Below are 19,406 nucleotides of genomic sequence, written 5' to 3' on the forward strand. Positions count from 1 at the left end.
CTGGGGAGTATTTGGTTATCCTGTGACTCCCAGCCCTTTGTGGCGCGTTTCAGGTGTGCAGAGCAAAGAGCAGACACTGCAGGAGTCATCGGGTAACTCGGCGGGGTTGTACCACAAACAACTATTCAGATGCTTTCAGAGGCAGCTTTGTTTTACTGTGAGATCCCCGTCTTGAATAATTCTGACCTACCCGTGTAATTAAATGAAGCATTTTTTTTTTCATCCTGGAACTTTATTCTGGTTGCAGCTGTTGTACGAGCTATAGATTTCTAGATTTGTGTCAGAAAACCATGACTTCAGACCGCTGGGATTTTTGTGGGTGGGTGAAAGTGATAACAGATTAATGAGTTTTGCTTAGCATCTCCATCTGCCAGACTAAACCATGTTCTGCACAGGAGACTTAACCCAGCTGTTTGAGCTGGTCCTCTAAAAGCAAAGCGCCATTTACTGAGTCAAAGCTGACCCCTAAGCGCGGAAAACAAGCATTGCTCTTAAAGTGGCCTTCTGAAAGTCAGTGCCTTGTACATAATTACACTTGCTTTCCTTTTGCTGGTCCAATGTGATGAACTCAAAGCATGCAAACGAGGAATAGCAACGAGCACACGGAGAAATGCAGGTGATTCCCTGAGGACTAGGTAGAAGCCCCAGATGCTCACCAAACACGTGGGTCGGGTTCCTTGCCTGCAATTTGAACTCTTACTTATCGCTGTGACGCTTGTGATTGCCTTCCCTATGCTTTACCTCCATAAGTAGATAAATTAAAACACGTCGTGTAAAATCAGTTATCTCAGTCCCCGTGCGGACGACTCGTACCAGAAGAAGATGACTGAGAAGCACTAGCTGTGCACAGCCCCACGTGTGAGAGCAGACGTGCTCTCTCCAACTGCACTTGGCTCAAATCTCTGTCGTTGCGAGGGGCAGCCTGAAAGTCCAGCTGCGAGCAGAGCCAGGGTGAGGAATGAGATGACCGGATCAGGGAAAAGCTGCTGCGCATTAGTTGTGGCTGTTAGCTTGTCTATTCCCTCCTGTGAGCTTTGGAAGCTAAATGGGAATGAGGTAGTTGAGTACGAGACATGTTAGCCTTCGCCTGCATCCTGTTACGTGCAGGGAGTTGCCGTGGCTAGATGCTGATCAGATGTTATTTTGATAGTAAGTGTTATTTCTCAGCTGTTTCTTTTTTTTAAAAAAAAAAAATGGGTATCTGTCATCTCCAGTGCCCAGAAATTATCTTCAAAAAGGCTGGTAATATTCGTGTGCATGCGCTGCGTGTGCTTGCACATGCCTGATTGCCTGCTGTTCCTGCACAGCACCGCTCTGATCTTCTCGCTGCCCGTGGGACTGCCTGAACGGCCCCTGCACCGAGCAGCCCCAAGGCACTGGGGAGCTGGAGGGTGTGGGGGAAAGGCTGCCTTGGCTGACTGGGGTATGTAAAACTGAAAGGTATTTACTCAACGCTTTGGTCGGGCTGCGCTTGTACGCAGTGCGTTGTGCAACGGTACAGCTGTACCAAAATACACTGAGGTCCTCTGCCTCGTCTCCCACATGGACTCGTTACAAATACTTGTCGGGAAGATGCTGAAGTCCCGTGGTCTGCTTGTGTGTGGTGTTCCAGGCTGCTTTCTGCTCAGAGTGCCTGGCTGCCTCATGCCTGGAGTACTGGGGGCCCTTCTCACTGCCTTCTACAGGCTTCATTGCAGACGCTGTCCCTAAAGTCTGGACGGGACAGTTCCTCTGAAGCAGACCACATCACCATGGAGAAGTGAAGGAAAGCAAAGCAACTGCCAGGAAAGCTGCTGTAGTCCTTGGACTTGCATGCTGGGCCACGCGGAGTCAGAGAAGGATCCATCTTTCTGGTTTGGCACCATTATTGACACCAAGTGTTTTGTTCTGATCCTTAGTTAAGGATGACAGGAACCTAGAAGACACTTAAAGCATACAGAAAAATATCCTCTGAGGTGCAGAAATCCTGCCTTAAAGTTAAGATGTTAAAGCTAGCTGTCCAGAGAAATACTATGAGATCACTTGATGAGTCTGTAAAGTACACAGCAGGTAACAGTCAGGTAGTATTAAAGGTCTGAAAGCCAAAGCTGGGTGAAAACCTGTGCTTTGAGTCAGCCTGGAGTTCTGGGATCAGCTTGAATACCTTGGTTGAGAAGGACCGAGGGAGATGTTAGACTTAGTCGTAAATGGAATTTTTGATACCGGGCGTAGATGCTGTCATCTGACTCCCTAGTTTGGTGGTTGCTCTTGGCTTCATTCTGAGCTGAAATGTCTCGCTTTAACACCATCCCAGTCTGTAGCCCCACCACTTCAAGCTGCGATTCAGCTAGGTTGGATTCAGCTAGGTTGTCCAGGCTCAGCCAGGCGAGGTGTGAACAGATGTGGCTGGATGACAGCCAAGGAGCCGGAGAGCTGCGAGAAGCGGTAGCCCGGATTCGGTAGGTAACGCTCCCCCGGGGATCGTGTAGCGTTAATTAGCGCTGCCATGGGGGGGGACAACCTTGGAACCCGTGGGATTCGAAGGCCACGGGACACGCTCGAAGAAAGAAAATGTACAGGGAGCTATTAGACAAAGCGCCACCAGCGGTGCAGAATGCCTGCCCTCTCCGTGGGGTGTTTTCTGTGTCCTCTGCCCTCCTGTGCTGGAAGCGTAATACAGGTCTAGATGGACTGCTGATGTACGACACCGCGGTCAGGCACGTGGGTTTTGCTGCCGGAGAAAATTACAACGTATTGCTATTGAGGAATAAGAGACCTGTATGAAAAGGGCTGTAGGTAATGGCTGTTTCTAAACCTCCTCTTCTGGCCTGAGCTGTGCAAAACCAGCCTTCGTTTCAGCATGGTGTTCTGTTAAACTGCTGCTGTTCTAGGCCAAAGGTAGTCATTCCCGTATGTGTATACTGATAGAAAAGCTATGGTATTAACATCAGATTCACCGATTTATTATTTTTTTCCTGGTAGTAGATGTGGGCACACAGGAAGGTCATGCTCTGGGTTCTTTATGCGGTTTTGGTGTGGTTTTTTTTGCAACTCTCCACTTCGCATTGACTACAAATGTTTATGCGTATACTTAGAAAAGGCTGGGCTGGAAATAAACTCCTTTTTGCAGCACTCCACCTCCTGCTTCATATTTTAAGAATCTTGATTCCATCCCAGTAATTTTCCAAGTGGATTAGCGCAGGTCACCGAGGCATTCGCATCAGGAAAATGCAGCGAGATGTTGCTGTCATCCTCTCAACCGCTCCAGCACTCCACCCCGTCGCTTATCAGCCCACACTTCAGTAATCCTAATAGCTGTGTCATAGCAAGATTAACAGAAAATCCAGGCAAATATTTATGGTTCCTTTTGAGGTACGTGTTAATGCAAGAATGTGAGGTGGGATGGATAGATGCGTTATTAGGGGAGCCTGCAAACATTGCTCATGTGGGCCGAGAAGGGATCCTGCCAGGCTGGGAAAGCTGCTGCCAGCTTGGGGAAGGGGTGGCTGTGAGGTTGCACTACTCGTGAGCATGCAGGGCTGGGCACTGTGTGCAGCATCCCCCAGGCAGAGATGGGGAAGAGGGAGCAGCCGTGGCTCTCAGGGGAAAAGGGCGAACAAGAAGCAGAATCGGAGTTGCTCTCGGTGCTACGCCAGCATCGTACGGCGACTTGGCAATGAGCACGGGAGGAGAAGCACAAAGGCAAAGTGAAGGAGGAGTAGCTCGAGGCTGGAAGACGGAAGAATGTACAAGGTGTCATTTAGCATTAAATGCCTGGGGAGGCAGTGTTAGCTGGGAGGTGATGGCTTTCATTTTAGGGAAGACTGGTTCCTTTTTTTTTTTTTTTTTTCTGTGGGGCTGTGCAGGTTTCTGGACTTCGGGGAGCGATGTGAGCAGGCTAACAAGGTACGGCCTCCTTTCCCCAGAGGAGTACAGCAAGTCCCAAGGGGATCGGGTGCCAGGCCCCAGCTAATGAGGGTACTCAGCACTAACTAGAGCCATGCACCTGGGGACTGCTGCTGAGCAAGGCCTGGTGAGGGGCGTGGAAGTGAGGCAGAGACCAGTCTCCAAAGCTGAGAGATAGAAAAAGAGAAAGGTCAAAGGGTTCTTTATGCCTGACAAAGCCACAGTAATTTCTAGTTCATGTAAATTTTGCACACTTTTTTTTTTTTCCGGAGGGGAAAAGAAGCAGCATTCCTTGTATTTTGTGTGTTTTTTAGGGGTGATTTATTCTGAATCAGCTGCAGAGCTTTGACAGCAGAGGGAGCAAGTGAGCCTCAAATAGTTGCTTTCAACAAAACCCAGCAGCAAATAATCACAGCCTTTGCAAGAGGTAAATTAAAACCATCTACTGCTTGGGAAACATGCACAGCTCAGCATCTTCCCTCCATAAATATTTCCTTGCTGTTGAATCTTTGTAACCCCTTCGGAGCCCAGCTGCCGTGCTCTTCCCTGCTAGCAGTGAGCCTCCTCCTCGCCGTGTGCTCTGTGCGTGCCTGCCAGCGGAGATTTGGGCTCGCTGAGAACAGCTCTGTGGCTCTGTTGGACCTTAGCGGCCCAAAAACTCAAGAAAGAGTTTGTGCAAAACCAGTCCAGCCTTTCTGCATGACACGGGCAGCCTGACGTGCCAGCGGAGAGGCTGTTGGTACTAAAGCAGCAGCTTTTGGTAGCTTCCTTAGCACTGCTCGTGCATTGCTTTTGCTGAAGTAATGCTTCAGCTTTGGAAAAAAAAAAAAAAAAGAGGGGGTCTCACTGTCTTCTGTCGTTGCTCTTAAACATGAGTCTGCACACACATCAGGAGCAGTAAGGTAGCTGAAAGTGCACTCTGTTTCTTTTTTAAACGCTTGTGGTATCAAAATTCACTCTCAGGGTATGTTTTTTTCCCCGCCTATCTGAACAGCGCTGCATTCTTTTCTACAAAGAGATGATTTGGGGCGTGTGCTCGGGGTTTCGCTCCAAGGAAGCTGAGAGCAAGCTGCCATAAGAGGGCTCCAGAGCCCTGTTCTTGTGTCTGCTCTTTTGTGGAGCACTCTTCCCCTCTTTCTTTAACAGTAGGTCCAAGCTGCCTTAGCAAAACCTCCCTACACGTGTCCTAATTTTTTCCCCCCACTGCTCAGACTTGTTATGAACCAGGTCTCTTTATTTTACCAGGTGTAGTAGAATATAGCATAAAAATACCTTATTACTAACAAAGCTTACTTCTCTGCCTGAATAGAGAAATTGGACCTAGTGAGATTCCCTCCTTTGTACTGTTGTAACTATACCCGTGTCTCAGGAGCTGCCGGTGTAGCCAGGACGAGGATGCCCGAGACGAGTTAGAGGCGGCGTTCGTCTGCACGTGGCGTCTGGTACCCAGCATCTGGTACCCAGCACAGGAGCTCTGGGCAGGGGAGCTGCGTTGCCATGACGATCGAAATTGCAAAGGCTGGCTCTTGGGATGCTCGCCTCGTGTTTCTCAAAGGAGAAGAAAGGTGGGGGAAAGCAGTAGCAGTGGAAATGCGCCGTGAATTCTCGCTGCAATAGGTGGCGATGACGAGCCCGACGTGGGGCTGTGGGTAGTAGTCCCCAAATGTGCTTCCCCCTGGGGAAGGAACAACATGAATATCATGTAGGAGCCAGGCAGCATATGAGTAAGCATCCAGCAAGTCTTCCATGCAAATTTTTGGACGTGGAGTAATGAGTTCCAGTAATAGCTCGCTGCTGACTCGCCGCGCTGGAGATGTTGTGAGAACAGGCGCTGATAGCGTGTTTACCAGTAAAGATCCAGCTGCCAGGCTGGGCCATGGAGCACGGGGCAGATGGCCTGCTATTTATACTGCTGTTGTGCCCGGAGCAGATTCCTCCGTGTTGCCACTGTCTGGAGGGGAAAAAAGGAAATGTCCCCTGGAAACAGTGAGGACGTATTTCACAGGCAGGACAGTCAGCTCCAGCACACCCAGTCTGCTTCAGGGGCTTTTTAGGCATCTCCTCGTTGGTCCTGTTTAGGTGGAACACTTCTGGTCCTGGTGTGGATCCTTGTGAAGAGTTTATTTTTAAACATGGCCAGTGTAAGGTATGTCTGCTTCGATCTGGCACCTGGCTGTAAGCTTGTCCCTTTTTAACGCAGGCTCCAGAGGCAGTAAAGCAGGCTCTTTTTAACTGTCCTTCTCCCAAAATTGTTCACGGGGAGGCTAAACTTACCCAGCTGCTTGTAATCAAGATGTGCGATGATTGCCCTGGTGAGGCAGCCTGTTGTGTCTTGTCAAGCACAAATAGAAATTCCAAGGAAGGATGGGATAATTAGAAGCAATCCAGTGACTCTTGTGACTGTATAAAAATAACAGGGCTTTTTAAGGATGGATTATTTTTAGCAGCCTCATGTGAAAAAAAGTTTTGTGGAGTTCTGTGGCAGAAGACGAATGAGGTATTGTACCTGCTTTTCTCTATTTCTCTCTCTCTCAGAGTATGATGTGTGCTGAGGGTCTTGCTACATAAAGCCAACTGGCTCTGGAAGGCGTTGGCGTAGCTCACACAGCCTGCTGGCTTCCTTACCAGCAGTCGTCGTGTAGCAGGGCGATAACTACTTAGTGGGTATCAAAGATCTGATTTAAGATGAATATGGTTCGAACAATACACCCAAAGAAACCTCGCAGCCTGAAGCTCTGCGGTGTTGGACCTGATGATCTTGGGGTTGGACCCGATGATCTCTTGAGGTCCCTTCCAACCCCTACAGTTCTGTGGTCCTGTGATGTCTGTGACGTCAAGTTTCTGTTGATTTTCTAATGTAGTATATAATTTGTGCATTCCTGGGAAATCAAGAAATGGTGTGTTTATATAAAAAAATAAAAAAATTGAGGGGGGAGACTGACTGTACACTGGTCTCACCAGCAGCTCCGTAGCCACCAGCCAGCAACACCAAACCATTCCACAGAGGTGCTTTGGTGTAGCGTGTGTTACCAGACGTAAAGCTGATGCACCTGAACAAGGCTAAACAAAACTGGAGATAAATACTAGATGTGCCCTTGGGTGTTCTGCTGGTGAGATGTACATCGAGAGCAACGGCGACTTGGGTGACTTGGGGAGCTGCAGCGGGTGAAGCAGCTCCTCCTCAGACCTGGGGTGGGACAGAGCAGTGTTTCCACTGGAGCGAGGTGAAGGACACGGATCCTTCTGTGGTGTCTGGCTCCGTTCTTGCTAAAAGTCTTCTGGTTTGAGAGGCTGATGCTGGGGACGGTGGGCAGCACCACAGTCCTGTGTGAGGGAACCGCATTGGGGAAGAAACTTAGAGACACTGAGTGTGAGGTTATGTTGCTTTCCCTTTCTCTAAATGCCTTCCTAATACAAAGCTTCAGCTGTGGTGTTTCTTCAGTAATGGCAACCTCATCCCACGGAGAACTGCAGTAGGTGTTGTCTTGGAATCCTAACGCTGATTTCCCTCTCCAGATGCTGTCGTGCAGGCATTATCTGCCTTACTGAGACCTGACGGTCTGAAGCTTGGTTCATTGTTACTTCTGGAGTCATAACGAGTTTTGTGGTTTCCACCCAAATACTGCTGCATTGTTTTGTGTGATTCTGAAAGCGAAACTAGCAGTGTACAAAAAATGAAATTTGTCCCGTCAGCTGTTGTGGAGTATGTCTGAGCTGCTGGACGTGCAGCACTGATGGCAGCCAGGGAGCACCTTCAGATGCAGGGCTGCTCGGCCTTCATTCATCCTTGCGTACGCAGGCTTGCATGTGGTTCTGTTTCGTGGTATAAAGGTAAGAAAATGTCTTTTTTTTTTTTTTCAAGTTGTTATTCCCAAGTAAAATCACTCCTGTCAGCTCTTACCATCGGAACGAACGCACCTGTGTTTCAGCTCAGGAATTCAGACTAACATGAGATGGAAGAACCGAGAGTTTGCTGAGTGGACATAAATATGCCCTAACTAAAAGGGCAGATGCATTCCTGATTTAGAAGAAATTCTCAGCTCGTTAAACATCATTTTCCAGTAGCTACGTAATTAGGGTTGCGTGGAAAGGAGGTGTCAGCCCCCGGTGAAGCAGAGCGTTGTGCAGCCAAGTGCCCTCGCTGCTGGACGGACAGAGCGCTGCCTCTTCGCTGCTGTCCCTTTTGTTCTCCTCCTCTTTTGTCTTCCGTACAAACAAGACCGCTGTGCTTCTCTGCAGCCTGGTGTCCTTGCCCGTGTGCATCCCTTACGGAAGAAGGGGGAAAACCCTTTAATCCTTAGGGGCGATGGCGGTGGCCTGCGGTGTTTCCGGAGCTGTAAGGAAGTGGCTGAAGTTCCTCCTCGCTGACTCCCCTCCGCAGAAATGTGGCAGATAGGTCTTTTTCCTTTTATGGCCAATAACGCTGGTTTCCCTTTGCAATAAAATCCTGGGTCAGAAGTGGAAGCGAGAAGTCGGTCAGGGGGAAGGGGCTGGTCTTACCAGCTCCCAGCGGGTGGGGATGAGATTTGCGACACAGCAAGTTCTAGACTAAAATAAACCCGAGTTACAACATCTACCCAGAGGTGCCTGCTTTGTTTGCTCGAGGGGTGCCTCAAGCTCTCAGTCTTGCTTAAGACAGCAATTAGGCATCATGACTATTCTGAATTTCATGGGGAGAAGTTTATCTGGTCCGAGCCCAGCTAAGGAGGGTTTTCAGATGCTCTGATTGTGTCTAGGAAACTCTGATTGAATCTAGACACACGTAGGAAGACAATACCTGCTTCTTGACAGTTACTTTTACTGTTTCGCACCAAGCAAAGTGTCTCGGCCTCTAATGGATGTCTCAGAATAGTTTTCTTCCAGGGCCCTACGGAGCCATTTCATACAGCAGTTAATGCGGTCTTGCTGCGTGACACTTGGCACCGACTCCTCTCCTTAGCTAAGGAGAGGTAATGTCCCTCTGGGTGGTAATTGCGTGGTGGTGGTAAGCCAAAAGACAACTTTCTCAGCCAATAATGTCTCTTACAAATCATCTGTGGCTGCAAATGGCTTGATGAATTTGAACCTTAAAAGTGTTTTTCTAATAAAGTGAATCTCCTCTTTCTCGCTACAAAGTGCTTCACATCCTCTTTCACGGCTTTAACGCAAATGGTTTATTTGGCAATCTTTTAAAATAACCACTCAGTTTTTAAGTGGCACAGCTCTTGTTCCTTCCCTGCGAAGCACGCTGGCTGCTGCTTTAGTTTCACTTCTCATTCAGCCCTTGAACTCTGAAATCAGGAGGAAAGACTGACTGGTTGGGAGAGTCTGCCGCGATGTTCCCAGGGCTGTTGGTGAGCCTCCTTCGCCGCTGGGAGCTGCTGACCTCGACAAGACGGATCGCTTACGGGCTCCTCCGCTCTTCCCTGCGGCAGGCAGGAGGGAAAGGCTCTTCCCACCTGGTCGGGCTGGTTGTTAGGTCCCCGCGTGCGCCTTGGAACAAACGAGTTGGGTATCCCGGAGGATGAGAGCTCATGTAACTATCTCAGCACCTTACAGATCTCCTGCTTCATTCCAGCCGCCCCCTCAGCAGATAACAGCTCCAGCTGTGGGCGTGTGGCTTCTCTTCCAGAGGAAGGTGGCTTTGAAGATCCCGATTCCTTTGCTGCTGACTGTAGGAAGCAGCAAAGGAATCTGCTTTGTTCACATGGGAAGCTTCCTCTTGGTTACCAGCTGGTCAGTAGGAGCTGAACACTTCCCCACGTGTCAGGGAAGCACTTTGGAAATGGTTTTCAGTAGCAATTGCACATTCTTCAGCTCTGGTTTAACAATAGCGTATTTGTGATCACACTTTTTTTTTTTTCTTCTCCTTCCCTTGACTTTACAGCAGAGGTCCAAGGGGAAAAAAGAACACAATCTCTAAACTGCTCTGGGGCTGGGGAGATGGTAAAAACCAATCGTCTTTCTAAATACTTCATTTGTGCTGCCAGAATTGTTGATTTAATCTTTCAGTATCCCACACTGCGTTTTTGTCTGGGCTTGGTTACCCTCTGAGGGTACGGCACTTAATCCTTTCGAAGGAACTGCCTGTGCAGTGTAAGTCAATAATCCAACCTTTTGATAAGGTAGCCCCCAAAGGTAACTAATCTTCATCCTCGCCTACTTTCAGCTTTACCGAAGCACTCGGTACTTGCAGGCTTCAAATTTTTCCTATTTAATTCAGAGAGTCTCAGCAATCTTTGCTAGGTCTTGCGTTTGGACTGGAAGGCACGCATCCTAAACTGAACAGCACATCCTAAACTGAACATCGGGTGAAGGTCTGCACCCAAACTCGCCTGCTGCTGGAGCTTCCCGGTGGTGCTTGCCCGAACCAGAGTGTGGGGAAGAATGGATGAAGCCCGATGTTATTTAGGGCAATGACAGCCATCAGTGGGATTCATGGCAAGCCTCCTTGGTACGGGGGTGGAACAAGGGAGACAGCCTCTGCTGGGTGAATGGGAGCATCTGGCAGAGCCCATCTCAGCAAGAAGCAACGTTTCCTCCATCTGTGACCTGGGATGGTGGGAACTTGCCTTCCTGCTGCTGCATGAGCAGGATCCTCCCCTGGAACCTGGCCTGACAGCAGCGATACAACACGGAAACATTTTGCTGTCGTGGTTGGGTCATGGCAGAAATTACTGCTGCTGCTTAGGAGTTACTGCTGTTTCTTAAACAGGTCCCTGGAGAGGAGGTGGCTTGTAATTTATTATTTTTTTGTCTTTTATAGAAGGCAGCCTTGCAACATGTCTGGTTTATAGACTAGCCATGCCATGCAAATAGTTGAGCAGTGCATTTAGTTAAATTGGTTTGGTGCTACAGAGAAGCAGGGGAGGGGAGGGGAACCAGGCTTTCTGATCAGTGTTTGCAAGTGTAGCAGAAGGGGAACTACTTTGCTTGGGATTTCACAATGTAAAGCATTGCAGCTTTTCTTCCTTTCTCACTTCTGTTCAGATGAGCCTTCTTCGGAGTGATCCTGAAACCTTGCAAATGTTTGTGTTCAAGAGCTTGATTTTTGTCTCATTTTCCCAGCCTCCTGCCTCGTCTCACATGATTGCGTGGAAGCGAGCCTGTCTTGCTGGATTACCAGCTTTTGTTTCGGGGCCAGGCAGGGTGGAGAGGCTCCCCTTGGAAGTGCTCACTCAGTTTAGCTTTATTTTAGGCAGATCCAAGATGGTCCTCCTCTTATCCCAAAGTGCTTCCGACCGCCGCATTTTTCCAAGACTACTAAAAACACGAATCGAAAGGGATTATAAGACGTAAATGAAAACTAAATTACAGATTAAACAACTCTTCTAATTAGGAGACAGAAGTGTCCTGAGTTGGCCCTTGTTTGGCAGGATACTGCTTGAGCCTGCCTGCAGGACTTAGCTCGGCCGATCGGTTTGGTCAAGACTGGACGGGTCTGGGTGCAAGCAGGCGCAGTGTGGGATGGCCTCGGGTGGCCCTGTCCCCTCTGCCACGCTCCTTGCACGCCCAGGTGGGTTTGTGGGGTGTGCAGGGCCCCTTGGTTGTTCCTGTATCACTTCAGACCTCTGCAAATTGAAGGCTGGTGTGTTCCTGCCTGCAAAACACCCGCGGTTGTTCACTGGGATGTGAAGGCGTACGTACGGCAAGGGTTGACGTTGGTCTTTTTCAGCATTGCAACGCGTGCTTTGGGTAAGAGACTCTTTGGGCATTGCAGCCTCTGCCTGTGCCTCCTGATTTTGGGTATTGTTTGTCTCACCCTTCCCTGAAAGCTGCTCCACTCCGGTGTCCTGCTCCTGGCAGCCCCGGGGAGGCATATCGTGTCTACCAAAACTGTAGTAGGGCTTTGGAAACCCTCCCGAAGCTGCACTTTTGGGGTTTCTCTTGCCACCTCTGCACCAAAGGGAAACCCGTGCCCAGCTGGTGTTGGTCTGGACTCGTCGGTGCTTTGGGTACAACAAGAGGCAGTGAAAATGTCAGCTGGGGGCTCTGAAAGAGGAATTGGTGAGCTGCCTGCACACTTATTTCCCTGGTTAGTTCTTAATGCTTTACTCGGCTTTGCTGCAGCGCATGCTCATTTGCTTGGTGTCTATTTTTTCTTTTTTACCAGGTATTTGAATAGCTTTTGTTCTATGGGGGGAAGTCCAGTGCCTGGCTGCACTGGAACATCAACTGGAACATCAGGTACAACGTCTCCCATCACGCGGCACTGCCTGGTGCTTTGAGGCTTTCAAAGCCTTGCCCAGCACCCTTCCTAACCACGCAGCACCCTTCCTAGCCAGGGTGTTTCAGCAGGCTGTGCTAGCACAGGCCGCTGGCTTTGGTTTTTACCACTAGCTTATTTTAGGGTAGCAAACGAGTTGCAGCTGACTCGGTGTCACCCTGGTGAATCTGGAAGATGGAGGTGAGCAGTTCAGAGGGCTGTTTTCACCGTTTTCACTTTCTGCCATAAGCACCATCTGCCTGCTGTGCTGTGCAGATCAAATTCAGGGGCTCCGAAAGTGTCTTCCCTTAGTGTCTGCATGGAGAGGAACAGGTAAGAGGCAACTCTGTATCATGCAGGCATTAAAACAGAAAAGTTGTACAAACTTCTGAGATTTCAAGGTGGCCAAGTATCATTTTGTTCTTATTTTCCTGTAGTTCTCTATCCTTGCTGGTTCTCCGTGCTTTTGTTTGCTTTGGTTTTGCTTTTTTTTTTTTGGTTTTGTTTTTGTTATGGCTAGCTTAAATCTGGGAGCAGCTTACTTGTGGGGTTTCCCCTTGTTCAAGGTTAATTTCCCTGGCAAAGCAAGCTGTACTCACACGGTTTCTGAGGGTTTATTTCGCCAGCATAGCCACTCTGCTCAGAAAGCTCACATTTTTCATCCCTTGCAAGTGTTGCAATGACCTGGGGTGTTAACTTATGCTGTAAGTAGAGAGTACTGATTAAAAAAAAAAAAAGCTCTAAATTGATAAAGAAGCGTGCTAACGCTGCTGAATTACTCTCAGAGTTGCCATATTGCAAAGACTCATTAAAAGTGGTCGTAGGTGTGTTACATAAACCTGGGTCTCCACGCAACTGCTGCTGGAGGAGAGGACATCTGTAAACGAGTTCCTGGTGTGATCCTTTCCTAACACAAGAAAATCTGGGAGACGGTAGGGGGAGAGAGGCCGAGGAGAACAGCAGGACAGCCGGCTCTGGAAGAGGCTCTGCAGTTCCTGCCCCAGAAAGCAGTGGGGAGGGATTGGTGTCTGGGGCAGGGCGATGGGGGATTTGTTTGTCTTGTGGGGGTGTAAGAGGGAAGCTTCAAAATTAACTCCAGTGTTTGTTCCTCCTCACGGCCTTACAATGCTTCATTAGCAGGTATCTCTGCGAATAAGGTGCCTTGCTTTTGTAACACCTTAACCATCTCCTTATCTTTGGGTGCAGTCCCTCGAGTTATCCTTCAAAAATCAGGCTGCTTGCCTTGCAAGCTAAATCTGTTCCTGTCCCGAGGTTTGCATTGTTCCTTCAAATCCACAGTTACTGTTACTTAGCCCTGCTAGATTTCTTGATTTGGAGTTCGAGCAATTGGAAACAAAATCGCTTTTTTGCTGTGTACAGGCTTAAATGGACGACCTCTTAGATCTCCTCTGCTGAGCGGAGTAAGGCAATCTGCAGCAGGGGGGAGATGCAGGAGGGTCAGCTGCTGAGCGCTTTGAACCAGTCCGCTGGCGTTTAATTATTTACTTTGGCTGGGCAGGCGTACAGCTGATACCTGCAATCAGTCCTGCGGATCTGAAAGCTGGTTACCGGCTCTGCGTGTGGCTCCGGTAGCAGGTACTGAATTTCTCCAACTTCCTGCCCTAGGAGAGAGTGCTGTGACTCGAGGTATGCTGATTTGAACGTCTTCAGCGTGAGGTCACAGCCTATATTTAACCCACCTTTATAAAGTGGCCGAGTGGTGGCTTCCTCTACCTGCCCTGCCGGCTGCCTCGGGTTGCTGGATGAGCGCCGCGGAAGGTGCCTGAGCCGATCCCCCCGGCTGTCCCCAAACTTCTCTGCCTGGGGAGCTGCTGGATCCTGCCCAGAGGCAGGGGACCAGCTTTTGAAAAAGCATTGTTTTGGGGGGTGAAGCTTATCCTTACGAGAAACACTTGTTTCTCAGTTTAGGGAAGGGATCCTGGTGAGATGAACAAGTGATGCAAATATTGCAGTGTCCATTTATGCAGCCGTCCTGCTGCTTGGGACTTATGATACATTCCTCACATCCATGGGGCTTAAGAGGAAGTAACTTTGAAACAAAAATACTTCTTTTAAATATCAGTAGGCGAATTCTTTAAACTTTGGTACAAGATCAAATTAAAGCATGTTCATTTTCAGCAGCAGGGCTGTTTCTCTGGTTATATTACGGTAAGCGAGCAGTTTCTCGTGCTAGCAGTTTCCTCTCTGACCAGCAGTGGGGTGTTACTGGTGCCCAGCAGCACTTCTGGTGTGAAACTGCAGGTATTTTGGTTCTATACGTCTCTAACTATATACTAACGTCCTGCAGCCAAAGCACCAGGTAATCCAGCCTTTTAAAGCTGAGCTCTGGGGAGGGGAAGAAGCTTGCTTTGCTTTCCTCTGTGTTTTGGGCGTCGCACGTCTCCATTATCTGAAAGGTAGGGGGGATTGTGACATGCTGAATTTAACAAAAACATCTAAAACAGGAGGCGTTGGTTGGAGTTGTCATTTTTGGTAACTCGGTTTAATACATGGCTGTAAAAGCTTTAACCAGCGCTGTTGATGAGTGTCAGGTATAAACGTGGATTTTCCTTATCCCCATCCCCTGCGGGTCTCCAGTTACGTTTTCCTGCCGCCCCATTCACACAGACCTAGTCCAAGGCTTCGTTTCCCCCTGCAGCCTTTCCCCTCCCAGAACAAATCATGGCTGTGCGAGGCGAGGAGACGTCACTTTTTTTTCTCCCAGCAGCTCGTCTCCTCCTTTCTCTCCTTTTCCATCCCCAAGCCCCGAGAGCTGCGGTGTGGCCGGCGGCCGCTGAGCGGCAGCGCTGCCTGAGGAACAGCTGCTCCAGGAGGAGGAGGAAGAGGAGGAGGAGGAGGAAGCCACCCAGCACTGATTTCCTCCCCGCCGCTACTTCGGCACTCCTTGCCCACCCGAGGCATTGTGCCCGTTTTGCCACGCCGAATGGGTTTTACGCTTTTGGGGTTGGTGCCTGGGGTTCATCTCGCCTGCTGCCCGCAGCGGTGCCAGCTTTTGGAGCAGTCGGATGCCCACGAGCCCCCTTGTGCTGTGCTGGGTGTTCCTACATATCTAAAGCAGGCGCTCTGACCAACGTGGATTGTTTGGGGCTGGATCGCGTCCTCTTTATCCCAGTTAAACATATAGGAAATCCCAGAATTAACATATAGGAAATCCCAGAAACAGCTCTGAAGGGGTTGGCCATGAGAGCGTATCCGTGCTTACGCTGGGCTCACGGAGCTCCGTCTGCACCCACTTTTACCCGAGGTCGGTGTGGCGTTCAGGGCAGCGGACGCTTTGCGGGGAGGAAGGCTGTGTGCTTGTGTTCTCCCATTACCTCCTCTGCTTGGGAATTGCAGCCCTGTAATTAAACCGGCGTGGCACAGATTGGCCCCGAGGTGCTGTTCCGAGACCGTTGCGTTCACATCTGGTTTGGGGTAAAACTTGGCCGGTTTTGAGGCCAGCCTGCTCTATTGTGTGCCTGCGAGCAGGAAGGAGCGGGGAATCGAGCGGGGAATCGAGCGGGGGGCTCCGGCCCAGCCAGGCCGAGGGGATGCAGCGTGTTACCCCCCCCCCCGGCTCGGCGGGGAGCGCAGCCGCCGATGTCCCCACGTGTGCCATCAGCGGCGGCTGATGAGAGCTGAGAGCTGGAGGGCGGTGATGACAGCCTGGTGTACTGCCTGGTGTTTGAGAGGAGCTTTTCTTTTTTTTTTTTTTTTTTTTGGCCTTTTTTTTTTTTTTATCCCTCCCCTCTTTGCATTTTGCTCAGTCAGTAAGTGGCTTCGCGTAACCTCCCCCAGAAGCAGCAGGCACGCAGGAATGCCGTGGGCAGCCGGTCCCGGGGCCGTTGGCATCGTCTGATGTTTTCGCCTGGGTCGAAAGCAGGCGAAGCGGGTGCTGACGGGCTCGTGGCGGTGCGAACAACAGCCCGCCTGTGGCCGAAAGGACATGGGGGCTGGCGGGGGGAAGTTCATTTCTCAGGGCTTTCTTCCCCCCGGTGCATGGGCTGGACCTCGGAGTTATTTTTAGCAGAGGATGGAATGAAAAAAAAAAAAGTTGAGGCTGTGTTTTAATACTTCAGCATCTGTGGCGAGGATCAGTGGAAGTGCTGAGGGAGGCCGGTTCCCATAAAACACTTCCGTGTTACCTTCATTAGAGGCAGGGACAATTAACAAGGGCCGTTAAGGATCGCGGTGGCTGCGCTGCAAGGCAGCAGGCTGGCCCTGAGCACAGAGAGCCGGGCGTCCGCGCTCCTGCCCCTGGGAACAAAGGATCCTCCTGAACCCAAACATGTTTGTGCTAATCCCGGCTGCTTCCTGGCGGCCGGCGAGAGGAAACGGAGCCACTACCTCTAACAGATGTACAGTGAGGAGATTACAGTGTGATTAAACACCCTCTCCATCACATCCTCCTCTCCGCTGTCCCAGCCCAGCGCGTTAATGGACTGTCCCAGGCCGCCTGCCAAGCCCGGGCAGATGTAACAGGCAGGAGATACTTAATCTCCGGCATCCGTGCCTGGTTTGGAGCCGCTCACGAGTGCCAAGGCTTCTCCAAACCGCCCTGGAAGTGTGAGCTGTATTAACTGTACCTGCCTGTTAGGCTGGCCCTGCCTGGGAGGAGGGCTGGGCTGGGGAAACACAGCGAATTCACCCCCCTGGAAGGGATTAATTTAACCGAAAAGCTTTTATTTTTGTTAAGACAAAAATAAAACGTGCTCTCGCACGTTGGGTACCTCTGTGTGACGGTCGGGGTTGGCTCACAGACAACTGCAGGAGAAGCCGGGCAGGATTTGGGGACAGGATTTGGTTTTGGAGGAGACCGATGCGCTCCCCGGCTGTTAGCTCTGGGGGTGGGAAGGATGCGTTCCCTCTTTGTGTGCGTTGAGATGCTGCCTCATCTCGCGGTAGCCTTGTCGTGGTGCCAAGATTGCACAATGGAAATAATCTAGGGTGCTTGCAAAAATCAGCCGTCCTACTGCGTGTTTAGGTTAATTAATATGGAAATGGCAGAGTACATTTCTTTACCGAGCAGAAAGCTGCTGCTGAAATAAAAGAACCCTCTGTGGAAATTCTGTCGAGATGAAAATCGTCGTTGTGCGGGATGTGCAGCGCCCTCGTCGGCGGAGCGGGTTTGATTCAAGTAGGTGTAAAAATTCCAAAGGTCATTTTTCTGTTCTCAGGCGACGGCTGTGACCTTAGTTATGGCCCTGGAGCAGCTGCCTTTGTCTGAACCACACACTTACACACTTTCCTCTCCTTTTTGTGCCGAGGGGTCCGACACCAGTTCCTGTAACTGCTAACAATGGGCTGTTGTCTCGCTTAAATGAGAAGCTGCATCGAGCTCTCAATGGCCCGTGCGTTGCCAAAATGTTCCCTTCTCTCTCCTGGAAGGGGAATGTCGAGGCCGGAGGCGTGCAGCAGGTGATGGTGGTGGTTAAAACCCTGGGGATGTTGGTGCTCAGCCCCGGGCAGGGCCAGGATCGCAGCCGTGGGCCCAGCCGTGACGGCCCTCGCTGCGCGGAGCTCGCCATGAGATGCCTCCAGGTTCACCTAGTGCCAGCACATCTGGGAGCCTGCGAGGCTCTGTCCTTTCCCTTTCTCCTCGCCCGTAAAGGAATCCCTTTCCTGGGTGGAGGAGACAACTGTTTGGCAAACAGCAGCAGCCCCGGCTCGAGGGAGAGCGTTGTTTTTAAATACCCGCGGCGTTCAAAGCCGGGGTGGCGGCGGTAACAAAAGGCAAAGGGAACGGCTTGGTGTGAAGGAGAAGCGGCTCCGTCTGCTCCAGAAGGGCATCGCTTCTACTTCGGCAGCGAAGGAGGCTCCTGGAGTTAAGTAATTGGGAATCGTAGGCTCCTGGCTGCAGCGCGTGCCAACCCTTCTGGCAGAAAGCTGTGAAATCTTTGTTGCTGGCGTGTGAAAGTGGTTCTGGGTAGCAGGGCCCCAGCGACCGGTTTTAACCCTTGATGTATGGAAAAAAGCACGCAGGGCTTTTGATCTTCGAATGGCATTTGGCTGGGTGTTGGATAAAAGGGGAGGGAGGTTCCTCGCCGAGGAGGCACCCAAAATGGTGCCTGATTTAACAGCTCTAACAGGAAAATGCAGCGTAGGACGAGTGATTCACAGGGATCAACAGAAACAAGGCACCTGTAGCCCCTTAAAGCTTCGGCCTGCCTGCCCGAGGTGCATCGGGATGGTGAGTGATGACAAAACGCTGTGCTGAGCTCTGGGACGTGGACACACGCTCGGCTCTCCTCCTCCAGCCCTGTGCCCTGCGGTGTGCAAACACGTCCGGCTCACCAGCCAGGGCGAGGAGCCTTTCATTCCGCAGATGAAAGCCGAAGCTATTAAGCAGCTCCCAGTGAGCACAAATACAAACAAGTCAACGTTTTGCACCCCCCTCCTAGGGGTGGCTTCCTTGGGAGCTTTGGTCTTCGTCCTGTTTGTCTGATGATCAAAAGCGCGCTGCTGCCTGCGCGTGTCTTTAGGCAGAGAAGGCACCGAGAGCTGAGGAGAACTCTTGGTTAGATGGTGGCTAATTCTTTTGTCTATCCGATGAACGTCCGAGCTCTTTATTAAAATAAAATGAAGGTAATGCACTCAAAAAGGTGTCTCTGCAGTTGTCATCTCTCACTAGCTGCGCGACTGGAGCAGGGCAAGGCTCTCTCGTGGGACCTCCCTTGGTGTGGAGGGGAAGAGGATGCTTCACAGCCATCTGGTTTTCCTGCCACGGGGAGAAAGCTGGATGTAAAAAGCCCGAGTCCCAGCCCTGAAGATGAAACAGTTGGATTGTGAAACGTGCGCTTCTTCCAAGTTTGATTTGGATGCTTTTTTAATCGTCCTCAAATTAAAGGAAAAATCTCTTGTTTGACCCAAAACAAAATTATGTTTTCTTTGGACAGCCAGTTGAAAAAATCAACTGTGTCGCCAGTGTTAGTCCAAGCTCCCTTGCCAAGAGTGCCTCCACAGCTCTCCTGCTCCGAGCAGCTTTACCAGCCTGAGCTGAGTCCTGGTGCTGAAGAGCTTGCAAGAACAGGAGAGCTCAGTCACTTGCTCTAAACTTAGTTCAGCTATTTTGGTTGAATTTGTAAATACTTTTTCAGATGCCACCTCTGTTCTGTGGACGCTTGTCCACATCCTGCCTTGTAAAACGTTTACTCACATAAACTGCTCTAACTTTATTTCGTGAAGTTTTACAAAGCAAAATATAGACTTGCTTGTGAGGTGAGGCAGAGTTCTTGATGCAACCGCAAAACAGCAGCAAGCTTTCCGTCACAAGCTGAACTAAAAGCCCCTTGTATGCAGGGGAAGGATCTTGCTCAGGAAGCATAGGAGCTTGGTG

At 50.3% G+C, this 19,406-nt stretch overlaps 1 protein-coding gene across 4 annotated transcripts in view; it reads left to right on the top strand.

The window, feature by feature from the left end:
- Positions 1-19,406, top strand: part of RNF216 (ring finger protein 216) — an 80,383-nt gene that overhangs the window by 42,120 nt on the left and 18,857 nt on the right. The window lies entirely within an intron of this gene.

Source organism: Anser anser, assembly GCF_964211835.1.
Source record: "Anser anser genome assembly, chromosome: 15".
Taxonomy (NCBI): domain Eukaryota; kingdom Metazoa; phylum Chordata; class Aves; order Anseriformes; family Anatidae; genus Anser; species Anser anser.